General features: G+C 34.7%; 1 protein-coding gene across 1 annotated transcript in view; it reads left to right on the top strand.

Moving 5' to 3' along the window:
• The window catches only part of LOC105620603 (protein trachealess), a 76,966-nt gene that overhangs the window by 15,711 nt on the left and 47,724 nt on the right, over nucleotides 1-13,531 (top strand). The window lies entirely within an intron of this gene.

Raw genomic sequence — 13,531 nt, 5'->3', positions numbered from 1 at the left:
GTTAAATTTTAAACTTAACTAACGTAGTACGAACGTACTTACTTTCTTTCTCGTCGAACACATANNATNNNTCTCTACACACACACACACACACACACACACACACACACATATGTGTGTGTGTGTGTGTGTGTGTGTGTGCACGAAAGTCTCAAGACCGAACAGTCATTTAAAAGCGAACGTTACCGCAAAGTATGTAAGTGTTATCCAAATGCGAGACGTAGTCGCGATTCTCTCATAGTTATACATTATACATACGTGTTATTATCACGTACGCGCCCTATAATAATGACTTTTCGCATGGCGAGCAAACTATCGAATGAATGTCGTGTTCGGTGACGAAACGCGATTATGTAAAAACTATATATGAGTGGAGCGCGCGCCGAATTGCAAAGCAGCAGTTTTGGGGCTGTCGAATGCGCTCGTTGTATTATAATGCACAGCCCAGCCGTGCTTTTGTTTTCCGTATGATTGCCGAGCGGCTTGTTCTCGCTCCTTATGTGGATCGCGAGATGCTTTAAAAAACTCGAGGCATTTATCGCGGCTAGAAGGCGGGCCTCCGAGACGATCATTCGCGCCTTCGAGATCCCGAAGGGATCGGATTCGTCGCATCCGAATTTTGCTCATTTTTTTTTCTTTCCTTTTGCACGTCGATACGTTTAGCTTTACATATTGCTCTTTTAATCATCGCCATTACAGTCGATCGCATTTTATTGACACGACGGAGCTTCCTTATTACGACAGGAAATAGGAATGCAACTTATGGAGCGTCAAGAGGGTACAGGCGTATATAGAGTTCAATGCTCGTCGATTCAGCTCGGCACAATTCCACCCGAGCCCTACGACCGTCTTAAAAGGCGTTTTAAATCGGCGTGTCGTGAAAGAATCCCATAGAGATGCGGCATATAAAGGCATTCCACCAACCCTCCTACCCTTTTTTTTCTTTTCTCATCAACGTTCAGCGTATCGATCTATCCCATTTCTCTCGTCCGGCTCATTGCGTATTTTCCGTAACGCGTATTATTCGTCTGTGAATAATTTATGTATTATTTTCCCGTCATCAGCGATCTCGACGATGCATAATTTATAATTTACGATTCGCGTTCCGATTCATTCGCGCAAGCGGTGCGACATACTCGCCTGACTTCTCAGAAATTTGCGATTCCATCAGACGTATCGTGCGAAACGTTAATAATAAAAACGAAAAAGCATATATTTGAGGATTGCCGCGACAAGTGTGTGGGCTCTCTCCTATTCATTTATTCCATAAATCTGACGATAAATAACCGACATATTGGGGCGTTCGCGTGGCTCCGGATCCCGCGGTTGCTTATCGTATCCCACAAATGCGCCGGAACGCATTTAAAATGTATTGAACTGTCATGGAGCAGTGGTTTTCCGGATTTTTACATTTTTCATCGGCGCCGGGGTGCAGGGCCCGCTTGGATTAGTGAGTTATTGTTGTTCTAAGTGCGTCGGTCAAAGGGAGTGAACCCCAAGTTCTGCCGCGGTAATCCTGATCATAACGGCTCGCACCCCACAAAAATCCCTCCTCGCTTTCTTCTCTCTCGCCTCCCTTCGTCCCGAATTTCGCGCCAAATAGCCGCTATTTGCCGATGCATTTGTTGAATTTCGCAACCGAATTCACGATTTTCGAATAAATAAATCGATCTGCAGCGTGAAAACGATCAATCGTTATTACTAGAGCGATCGAGATGTAACAATATAATTGGTTTATACATTCAGATTCAATGAGGAACTAGATCAACCATATTAAAAAATTTTACAACAGTTGCAAAGTTGCTTTCCCTGCTGAACGCAGCCAGCACCGAATTAGAAACACGAAAATATATATAGGAATCAGATGTGTATCGGTGTGCTAAAAAATTATTCATGCAGTTAATATAATAAAATATAATATAAAAATAAATGGTTTACAATGATTGATAACATTTCGGCTTTAGTTTTGAGTCCTCTTCAGATCTTATAATAAATAAAAGGCATTAAAATAATTGAATCTCTTAACAGAGTTATGATGGTGAAAATTGATGTTCGTTTTGTAATATAAGTGATATTCATTTAAACTTTTAAACAATACTGATTCTTTGCGGCAGCTTTCAGTGAGAATATCTATGGAAGAATTGCCGAAACGATTGACAAAGGAAAAACACGATCGCTATTATAGGCATATAGGGACGTAGACCAATTTGATGTTAGAGACGAGGCAGTACATTGCAGTGAACTCGACAGATATCGGCCTCCGAGTTTGTACCTCATTTTCATAGATACATATTTGCACGGCATTTATAGCGACATTTTCGCACGCAGGAAAACTTTCTATATGCACATGTTTCCCTATTAATTTCAAAAGATTGAAAGCTAAATTTGTATAACGTGAATGTCTGATCCTTGCATTTAAATCGATCTTTTCGTATACACGGATATCCCTCAATCATCGTAGATATTTTCAATAAAATAATTTCAATCCTAATGTACAGAAATACTGAAATCATACGCGATATAATAACATTGCATAAAGTTCATGGATTTCACATTTGAACTTACAACGATTGTTATTTGTTCTCATAGTTAAAATAATATCAATTTTTATGATGATTTCATCTGTTTTTTTAATATAACAGTAAAATGTTATAAATTCGTAAATATTAGTTAATATTATCATTAAATATGAATGAATAAGCTATGAAAGATTAGAATAAAATTAACACATTATAAAAATTAATAGAATTTAATTATTAATATATAACTATAATCAAGTTAACATATAAATATAATTATCATTAGTACATAAATGCAATAATCATTAGCATGTTTTTACTAAATTATTTTACTACTAATTATACATACTATGTGATTATAATTTGCATTAATTTACATTAATTTTTGTATTAATTTGCACTTATCTATCTTAGCTTATTCATTTCAAGGCAATGGATTTATGAGGTATTAGATACAATTATCTATATTATTCACAAATCCTTTACTCCAATTCAAAATAATTTCAGACTCACCCTGATACGATGTACAGCAGCGGATCGTAGTGTCATCACTACGTCGTTATCTGTAAAATATAAAAGCGAAATTATAGCAGCGATCAAAACAATTAATATTTAACTCTACGGAAGTCGCGATGCTAAACTTTTACAAAAGTGTTTCTGAGAAATACACATATGAATTTGTAAACTGATTACTTTAACTTTCTGATTAGAAATGTGTACTGATTAAAAGTGTACTGATTAAGTAAAAACAATTTGAGTTATGTATACAGCTTGTATGAAATATTCCCGAAATGACAACGGCAAAGTAGTTCATTTAGTTGGCATTTTACTTTTTTAAATACAATCCACCTGCGACTTCTTGAGAGTTAAAAAAAATTATTACGCACTATAAACATATAAAATAATTATAACTTTCAAAAAAGATTTCTCTATCTTATCTTAAATACATTACAAATTTTTGTAAAATTACAATATTAAATTTTTATAAAATTTTATGAGTAGAAATTGTTTTGTCTGATTTTTACCTTTGAATGGTTCGAAAAAAAAAAAAACAGAATTGACTACATTAAACTCAAATAACGAATAATAAGACAGACTTACCTCTGGATTGCTCCGCCGTTGCCTGATGCTTCCCAAGCCTCATCTCAGTTTCCATTGCACACTTGCGAAAACGCAATCACGAATTGTGTACTATTCATCGCAAAAATTATAAAAATTGGCATTCAGAACGGCACTCCCGATATTATTAATTATATGCTAATTCTACAATGAGTAGTCGATAATCCTAAGTCTTATCGATGAAATTAAAAGGCTCCTCTACATAAGTCGTATAGATGGTCGTGGAGTCTTAAGTCGTAGGAAATCAACCAATCATAATCAAATCTAAGGAGAATACTCGATTAGAATTGGTCAATTTACTATCTTAAAATTCCACGACCATCTATGATTTCTATGTAGAGGATCCTTTAATCAATAGCCAACTTCACCGATTAAAATTAAGTTTCCAATTACCGACTCATTGTAGAATCAGCAACATGCGACATTTCTACGAAATATACGAAATATCAGTAATACGGCTTACCTTTAACACGAATCATTCGATACAACTCGTGGGTCACAATGCGTTCTCAATTCGGAGATATTTAAGTCGATAAAAGATTCGGAGCCTGATGTAGAGCACGTTCGTATTCTAACAATAAATATCGTCACGAGAAATGATTATTTTGCGTAAATTGCAACGGAACGGTAAGTTTTCACTTTTCGGCCATTTACGCGGAAAAACCGCACGAAGTGTGCTGCGAGAAATAATAACCTCCACCTCAGACGCTAGCAAAGCGACTAATTGTATGAGTTAATGAAATGGAGCGAATCGATAATCTTTCATCGTAGAGGATAAAGAATGTCGTCTCCTAGAACTCGTCACTATCACAACAGAATAACGCAAAAGCACGCATAATTACTAGCCGATCGTTCGAATGTTGATAGACAAATGATAAGTGTGGTAACCTTGCGGCATCCGTCGCGCGAGAAAGCGTGACGTATAAACAACTTTGAAAATTAACGTACGCCGGATATTTTGGACAATTCCGACGATTATCGCATATTTCACGTTTCCGCTTCATGTTTTCTGCCTGTTCACGTTGCTCGCACTTTTTGTTGTATTCAGAATCTATCTCGCTTTCTCTCTCTCTCTTCCAATTACACATTTATCTTGTCTTAAATGCAAAAATTTTCGGATATTTCATGTAGTCGTGAACAAACCTTTGTTCCGCGGATTATTGGCGTTGAAACTACGAAATCTTAATGCTCTCGTTCGATTGAGAAGCTATAGAGAAGCCTGATTGAGAATGTCGTTACTTGTACCAGGCGATTAATAATAATTTTATGATAATCGTGCGGCGCAAATAGCGACATCTTCATTAGGCTCCTCGAGCGAGATCATCCTCGGCTAATTTCAAGACGAACAAATTCATGAGGGAACGAGTTCGGTAATAATTGCTCATCACTGTTCATCAAATTATTCACGGCACAGGTATATCAGAATGTCTTGACGTACGTTTATTTCAAAGTTATTGTTTGTTTATACTACGTCACCTCGAACGTTTGGCGTATCTATTGTTAACATTTTGTGTACAGCTCGAGCGAATTACGGTAGCGATCGTTGTGCCATTAGGGAATTTTTGCAATACCGTTTATCCAGATACGATAAACATTATTTTCTTCTTAACAATTAATTAAGAAAAGAATAACGTGATTTTAGCGTTCATCGTATATCTGGATCCATATGATCGCAAAAACTCCTTATTATCTTTCTGAAAGTGACAGTGATAGTATATGGAGCACAATCATGCTTTACGATTATCTATAATTAAAAGTTACAATTAAAGATTTGTTTCAAATTAATTACTTGTACGGTTAACTCCTCGCAAGCGTCTCGGGACGGAAATTATTTTTCAAAGCAAAGATTCTACATCGTTTATTCGTGTAAAGACATTAGGGAATTTTTGCAATACTGTTTATCCAGATATAGTGAACGCTCAGGTTATCTTCTTCTTAATAATTATTTAAGAAAAGGATAACGTTTAGCATATCTTCACGTTATTGCAAAAAAACTTCCTATTATGGCGACAATCGACGAAAAACTTAATCGCCTCGTTGCGATATTTATATAAAATAATCATTCTTCGCGAGACGAATTCTGTTTGTTCGCGTTGCTTGAAATCCCCTAAAATTTTTACATTTAAAACAAAGATAGATTTAAAGTGTTTAGAATGAAATTTTGTGCTTGTCTTGAAAAAGAGTGGCTCAATTTTCAATTTTTAAGAATAAGATTTCATTTTCTTCAGTGAGATTTATTCTAAAAAAAAATTTTAGAAATAGAGTATTTGAATGTTGAAAAGAGAGAATTAAAGCGAAGATTTTGAATGCAAGAGAAGTGCAACAAACGTGATTAGGGAGTTAATTGTCTATATGTATCTTAAAATGAGATGAAAATTGAAGATGAAAATTAAACAAATTTACTAAAATATTTATAATTTCATTCATGTAACGCGCGAGTTGTTGGTCAAATGATTCATGTAACAGAAAACCATGATGTATAGATTATTATTACTGATGTCTATCTGTATTTCGCGGGAATGTGCGTTGCGTACAATTAATATCGGCGGAGATTAATAGCTGGGATACGTTTTCGCGAGTGTTGTGTTCTGTATCAGCAATGACGGAAGCTGATAATGAGAGGAGGCAGCCTGGCAGATGCCATCAGATAACGGCGCAGCAATATGAGGTGAGTAACGTATATTATTTAATTATTTTATTTGTTATCAGCTGACTTAATCATTCATATCTATTCGATGCGCCAACAATTATTTTTTGAAAAATTAATTACTTTGAACGCTGCTTTAATTTCGATAAATATATGTATTTTGCAGATCAACGTAGTTCACAACTCCGCTGTTGCGCATCGTATCGGTGAGTGACAAACTATTTTATTTTTATTCGAGATAATAAATCTGTAAAAATTTAGTTAGACATACCTAAAATATTTAGTTGTATATATTTATAAAATTATTAGTTTGAGAATAAGAATAGGAATAGAGAATAGGAAAAGTTTCATAAATCTGTCGTCTGAAATGAACAGGCTAAATTTAATTAAGCTAATTCATTGATTTGTATTACATGAAAGGATATTATCTAAAATAAAAATGGATGTCTATCCAGAAAATACGATAAGGAAAATTTATCAATATATAAATTAGATGTGTCATTTTTTATTCTTCCTAATTTTTTTCCTCTATATATTTCAAAAGAGAGGGAGAGGGTTTAATACAATACAAAATAATATAAAGAGACAATATTCATTTTGTTCCTAATGTTTTCAAACCAATTTGACTGTAAAGAATCCGTGCATTATAAAATTTTATTGCATAATGCCAATAATCAAATTGAGATAATGCGCGTTTTCTGATAGTTTGAAACTGATTCTATTATATTGGAACAAACTCTTGATCTGAAATAATAAAAAATTCGAAATAATAAAAAATGAAAACAATTCTAGTTTGAATAAATTTAATTTAAAAACTTAAGAAATATAATTAACAAATTATATTTATATGCATGATACTGTAAAATATTTTCCATAAAAATTTGCTCATTAATATAATATATTAATATAATATTAGACATTGAAACGCTAGTCAGAAAAGAATTTCCCGTAATGTCAAAAGTAAAGGACAAAAAATTGAATTTTGAAGAAACAAATCTAAAGGACAGCTATCTAAAATAAAGAACTGTCTTTTATAAGACAGTAAAGAATATATAATCATCGTAGCCACATTGAACATGTGTGTAATTATTGTATAATGAAAACTTAAATTTTATGTGCGATAATTATTCTCACTTATAATTCCAACTTGAAAGCTAGAGACGATTTTCGATCTTGATTAATTTATTAGCAAAATACTATAACTGCTATAAAATAAATACTCGTATAATATAATTGCGAAACATTTTGCGTAAAATCTTATCACGAAACTGTTTCCAATAACATAATCGGACGAGGAAAATTAAGGCTGCGGGAAACCGAGATAGATATCAAGCCGTTGCAAGATTTTTACTTCTGGATTAAACTCGTGACATTAATGGGTACGGCAGGACAATTCACCCCAATTAATCCCGACGTGCGAGGGAGGAAGCGGATCTTATACGGGATCAACTAAGACCGGGAGCATCCTAATCTGCATCGGCAGATTGCTCTGAGAATTGACACCGAGAATTTTGCCTCCACCCTTCGAAGCAGTAACATTTGACGTCTCATCTTGAATCAAACCCTCGGCCATCGTCTCCTTATAGCTTCTACCGCGCCTTTTGCCACAAGACACAAACTCGATGCATATATTACGTTGTCTTAATTGGAAAGCATTCCCCGAGCAGCTCGCGTTACAACGATGTTTTATTTTTCTTTAACAGATTTTATTTATATTTTATCATTACGTATCATTAATTATTTTTTCTAAATTTAATTTAGGGGGAATTTAATGGGATTTGTAATTTCGAAAGTTGTCGGCTCGTAATCATATCTGAAATAAATTTATTTAAGGAGATTGGAGAGCATAAAACGCATATATTAATATTTATGCTTTAAACGACATACATGTGAATGCTGTGTTCATAATATTCTGTTTTTATTGAATAACACAGTAGATTATTTATTTTATTTGATTAATTTTATTGTTATAAATAACAATTTTAAAAATAATAACAAAAATTAAAATTTTTTAATAGAAATATTTTAAGTACTAAAAATGATTTATACAAAATTTCATTGAGATTCACCAATTAATTTATAACAAATAAATATTTTGTTTATTTACTGAACAATTAATGTCTGTAACTCAATGTAACTTTACATAAATATTGTTGAATTTATAAAATACTTACATAAAAAAATTGAGATTTTTATCATTATTTTATAATACATTTTCATATATTTCTGTTAGAGAACAAATTAAAAAAATATTACTTTCTATTAAAATATCTAATTTTTTCAAGTAATTCTTAACATATTACATTTGCCTTATAATCTCTTTAATTCATAATTATATTATTTATTCGAAACATCTAATTGTGATCGAATTGATGGTGTCTCTCTCGATCATTAAATATTTCCTTAATCTTTCATAATTCTTTCTGTCTTTGGTTGACTCAAACAGCATTTAGGAGAAGTACTGAGAAAAAAAAAACGAACAATTTTCAGCACTCTTCTTTTAGTCTGTAATATACCTATTATAAAATAGATCGATATATATATATATATATATATATATATATATATATAAAATTATGTTACCATATAATAAAGCCAACCGCTTAGAATTTATAATTACAGTCAATACAGTAGCAAGGATGCTCTCAGCTCTTGACTGACTGGTATAAAAATGCACTATAGAATTGCAAATATATGGAAATACTTTCTCAAACTTTTGAATGGTGCAATAGAAAGAGAAAAAGAGAAAGACAGAGACTCACGCGTTTAAATTACGTATTTAAAAGGCGGAAAAAGACGCGTTGTGGACGCCTCTATTGCAGACACATTTTTACTCTGTATTTATACTCGTCAAAAGAGTATAGTTACGCCGGCATCTAGTCTCGTCTTTTTGAATAGGTTTTCCCGGATGAAAAAAAATGTGATTTTGATAAAAGAATAGAAAGGTGTTCAAGAGCGAAAGCATCCCCTTTTATTTGATCCAATGCGCCCAGGCATTCCAAACGTTTCGTTTAATTAGCACCCTGTGTTTTCTCGCAGCTCGTAAAGGGAAAGAACCGGCCGACGGTTGCACGTGGGACGACCGGTAGTCTCGTAGGGAGGAAAAAAAATTTCCAGTCGTTTCACGGTAATTAAAAATACTGCAATAAAAAGAGAAGGAGGTTCTCTAATTCGTAATGGCAGAGACCATCCCTCTAAGATTAATATCCACACTTGTCATTTATGTCGATCGATTGATTCCGTATCTTCAACTAACGCTATGTTACTAGATTACAGCGATTAATCGTTTAATTAATTATAATTGATATACGATATTGATTCAAGATATCTGTTGATTGCACTTCGCTTTTAATTCTCGAATGATTGCCAATTGGTACACAATAAACTCGACGAACGTATTTATGAGAATTGAAATAAAATCTGTGTTAGTGCGTTATATAAACTTATCGCTCTTTGTTTTTCCTCCACAAAAAAAGAGAGAGACATCGGCGACACACAAGCGACAGTGATATAAATCTTACTTAGGGCTGTGGGATACACATGTGCTACGAAAAGAACAGTTATTCATAAGCAATGGACCATAAATTATATAATACAGTGTCACTGAATTATTGAAAATATCAGTAAATATTGTATCATTTAAATGCGAATTTATGTACTTCTTGTATTACCGCGATGTAGTCGGTCTTTTTAAGGAGACTTTTATAGTCGAGCTTTCTAATTTATATGTTTGATTATAAAAAGAGATTCGATAAATTTTGGAGAAATAATTTTGACTTTGTGTGCAAGTCATGTCACGTAATGCCTAATTTCGACATTAAACATAAGAATGTCGAATGACTCATTGACGACCGGGTCGAGTATTAATCAGGTAGAGAAATGTCATTACGAGAAACGTTGTTCACGGGACAATCTTGTAAAACATTATTCTAACTAAACTGTCATAAACGGGAGGAAATGAAAAGAGCTGCTTAATAGCTTATGTATGCAAATTCCGCGTAGCAGATTGCGCCGAGTGCTCTCGAGTGAGAGAAATGGGCGGTAGTCGAGAAAGCAGTCGAAAGGGTGACTGTCGCTTGTACTCTCGAGAAGCTCTTCTTCGCGACATAAACGGACTTCCGACGAAGAACGAGATCCTAGACGATTTGACAACGTTGTTTATCGACATATTCGCGATATATTTTTTACAAATTTTTAGCTCTACATTTTTTTTAGAAATTTATAGCTCTAAAATTATTTTCCTAAAACTTCAGGTCTTATAGTACATTTGATAAAATGTATAAGAGACTCTTTTCCGATGCTTTAATTGCATAGACTTTTTTTTTAAGCAAGTAGAAAAAACCAAGACGTTAAACAATATTATAAAAAAGCTTTGCGCTTGTGGATCGCGCCATTATCGAGGGCTCGCGATCTAAATTCGAGGAGCATAATTAAAGCGGAGTCGGTGTCCCCCGTGAAATAACGAAAGAGGATCGCTCCTCGATCCGACTTCTTGATCCAATTATCGCGTCCGAATTATCCGAGCTTCCTTCCCCTTAAACCCTGATCCCACCGCATCGGTTTAAGTCAGTTTCATCTTAAACAATTTCATTTGCATAGCAAATAATCAAACAATTTTCTTTGACATTTAAATTAGGGAAAGAATAACAGGTCGCGCAAAGTTGCTGCGCCGCCTATAATTTCCGAAGACGTCAACTAACCGAGTGTAATTCGTCATTTACATTTTGGCTATTTCCGAGAAAAACCGTTAGGACATTGAAACAATAGACATAGTCTTTATGAGTCAATTCTAAGTAGAATTGTAAGGCTCGAAACTTATTCTCGTAAGACTTATAAGAACTTATGACTGATGTAATTTTATGCATATTGTATCATAAGACAATCATTCGTAAATATCTACGATTTCTCATAAATCTTATGGCTAGCGAGGAGCTGTCTGTAAAGATATTGCAAAATTATAAGCAATGTGAGTTTTACAAGTCTTTACGAGGACATAAATTTACAAGGCTTAGAATTCTTAGAATTAACCCATTAGATTTCTGTTCGCTTTTATAACTTATTTATGATTTTGTCATGACTGTATGACGTATCATATTTGCAAAGTTTTGCGCAGAATATGGCTTTGAAACGCGCATTAAATTCAGTCTGGATTTAGCGTGCGTTGAAAAAAGTAGAACTCGCTCGTAATTTTGATACAATTGAATGTTGATCCGGCGGTTGAGTGGGCATTCTTATGTATGAAATTCACGTGCAACGCCGACGGAAAATATCGATGCGAGCTTCTGGCCAGCCATCATATATAGATATTATTGTTATTGCACTTCTTGAAATGTCAGTAGTCGTGGGTGGTGGCGTGTGCGTGTAACCGGGGGATGTGCGTTTTCGGGCGAAGGGTGAGCGGACGAATGTGACCCGGTAGGGCCGAGGGGGTAGAGTCGAGGCGTCATTATGCAAAGGAGATGGTCAGCTCGGTAATCCCGGGGATCCCGATGGCCGGAGGTTGTCGCATTCGGTACATCTTGCGGAATTGTTTCTGCAAGATTGTCCGCGAGCAATGGACGGGCTCAAGCCAGTCGCGCCATCAAAGTCTGATGGATGTTCGGCTTTATTGAAAAGAATATCGTACATCTCTCAGACAAGGTCGCCGTCTGGACCATCTCCGGTCCATCCTGCACTCATAGCTTGGCGCGCGTTCAATTTAGAGGCGTGATTTTTAAATGAGAAGAAATTGACAAATACGTTACAAGATCTGTTATACAAGGACCGCAAGTGTAATGCATCATGCCACATCACTGTATTACGAGCGTTACCCGCGTATTATTTTCGATCGGAGTTCTCCGACTTAACTTAAGACGTATACGATCGTAAAAGAGCCGCTTACGAGGGTCGCTTTTCTCTCCCATCTTCTTCATTGGCGCGTTATTCGAGTGCGGACGAGTGTACTTCGAGGAGATCGGTGCATCCGTGTACGTATCGCGAGTCGTATCCAAGATGTGAATGAATCATTTATCGAGTCCATAACCCGACGTACCGGCTAGCCGACCGGTCAGTTTTATGCCGGCGCAGTAGAATTTGATCAAACTTCGTTTTGCGGCCACTCGGGGAGCAATAAGCGACCGACTCGCCCCTAAAACTACGGCCCCGGAGGTCTCGTACCGCGCACATACCCCTTCCTCGTGCCAGCCTCTTCGGATCCCATTTAGGAACTCAAATGATCCTCGCCGTGCTAGAATCGTGTCATAATTACATAAAAGTACAAAATGCGTGGCGTTTACGAGATCAATCGATCGAAACACATTTTGCAATATAATTCTATTGTATAATGATATACTCAGGGTTGGAAAGTAACGCGTTACTTGTAACAACGTTACTTTTTCGTTACTTTTTTAAGTAACGATTTGGTGACGTCGTTATATCTTCTTTAGTAAACGAGTAACAAAACTGATCCCGTTACTCTTGTATCGTTACTTTTTTATAGATCGCGACCATCACAAACAATAAAATTACAGATACTAAACTTTTTGCTTATTTTTGTTTCAATCACTATCGTCGCTTTAGTATAAGAACATTTAAAACATTAAAATATCTATATTATATAATAAAATACCACAGAATTAAACATAAATGTATAAAATATTAATAAAAGATAAAAATGTTCAAAGATAAATGTTTTTAAATATTTTATAGTCTATTTATACTTTGTCCTAGAAGCCTGTTTTACCATTTTAAAAAGTGTAATTATACAGAAGACAGGTTTGTTCGATTTTGATGAAATTAGAACAGATTTCCTTACCTCAATAGTCACCAACTTTAACCATTAATCTCAGTTTACCGGGTAGAGCGACATTTATTTTTCTGCCAGATTCGTTCATTTCGTACAAAAACGTGTCGAATCTAATTTCATCAAAATCGGTGAGTAGTAGACTTGTCTCATCCTGCATAATTACAAAAAAGTAACGATTTTTTTATCGTTACTTTTAAGTAACGGTAATGCGTTACTTTTTAGAATCGGTAACGGCAACGAATATATTTTACCGCAAATAACGATAACGCGTTACTTATAAAAAGTAACTTTCTCAACTCTGACTACACTATACATGTATAAATCATGGTGATCACAAAACTTAGAAAATCAGGGAAACATCAAGTATTGAAAACGGTCAGAAAAATTAGAAAAAGTTACAAAATTTTCTGAAAAATTAAAATTCTTGACTATAAAGAATGCGTATCTATATCACATCTATAT

Source organism: Atta cephalotes (assembly GCF_000143395.1).
Source record: "Atta cephalotes unplaced genomic scaffold scaffold00027, whole genome shotgun sequence".
Lineage (NCBI taxonomy): Eukaryota > Metazoa > Arthropoda > Insecta > Hymenoptera > Formicidae > Atta > Atta cephalotes.
This window is presented reverse-complemented; position numbering and strand designations above follow the sequence as displayed.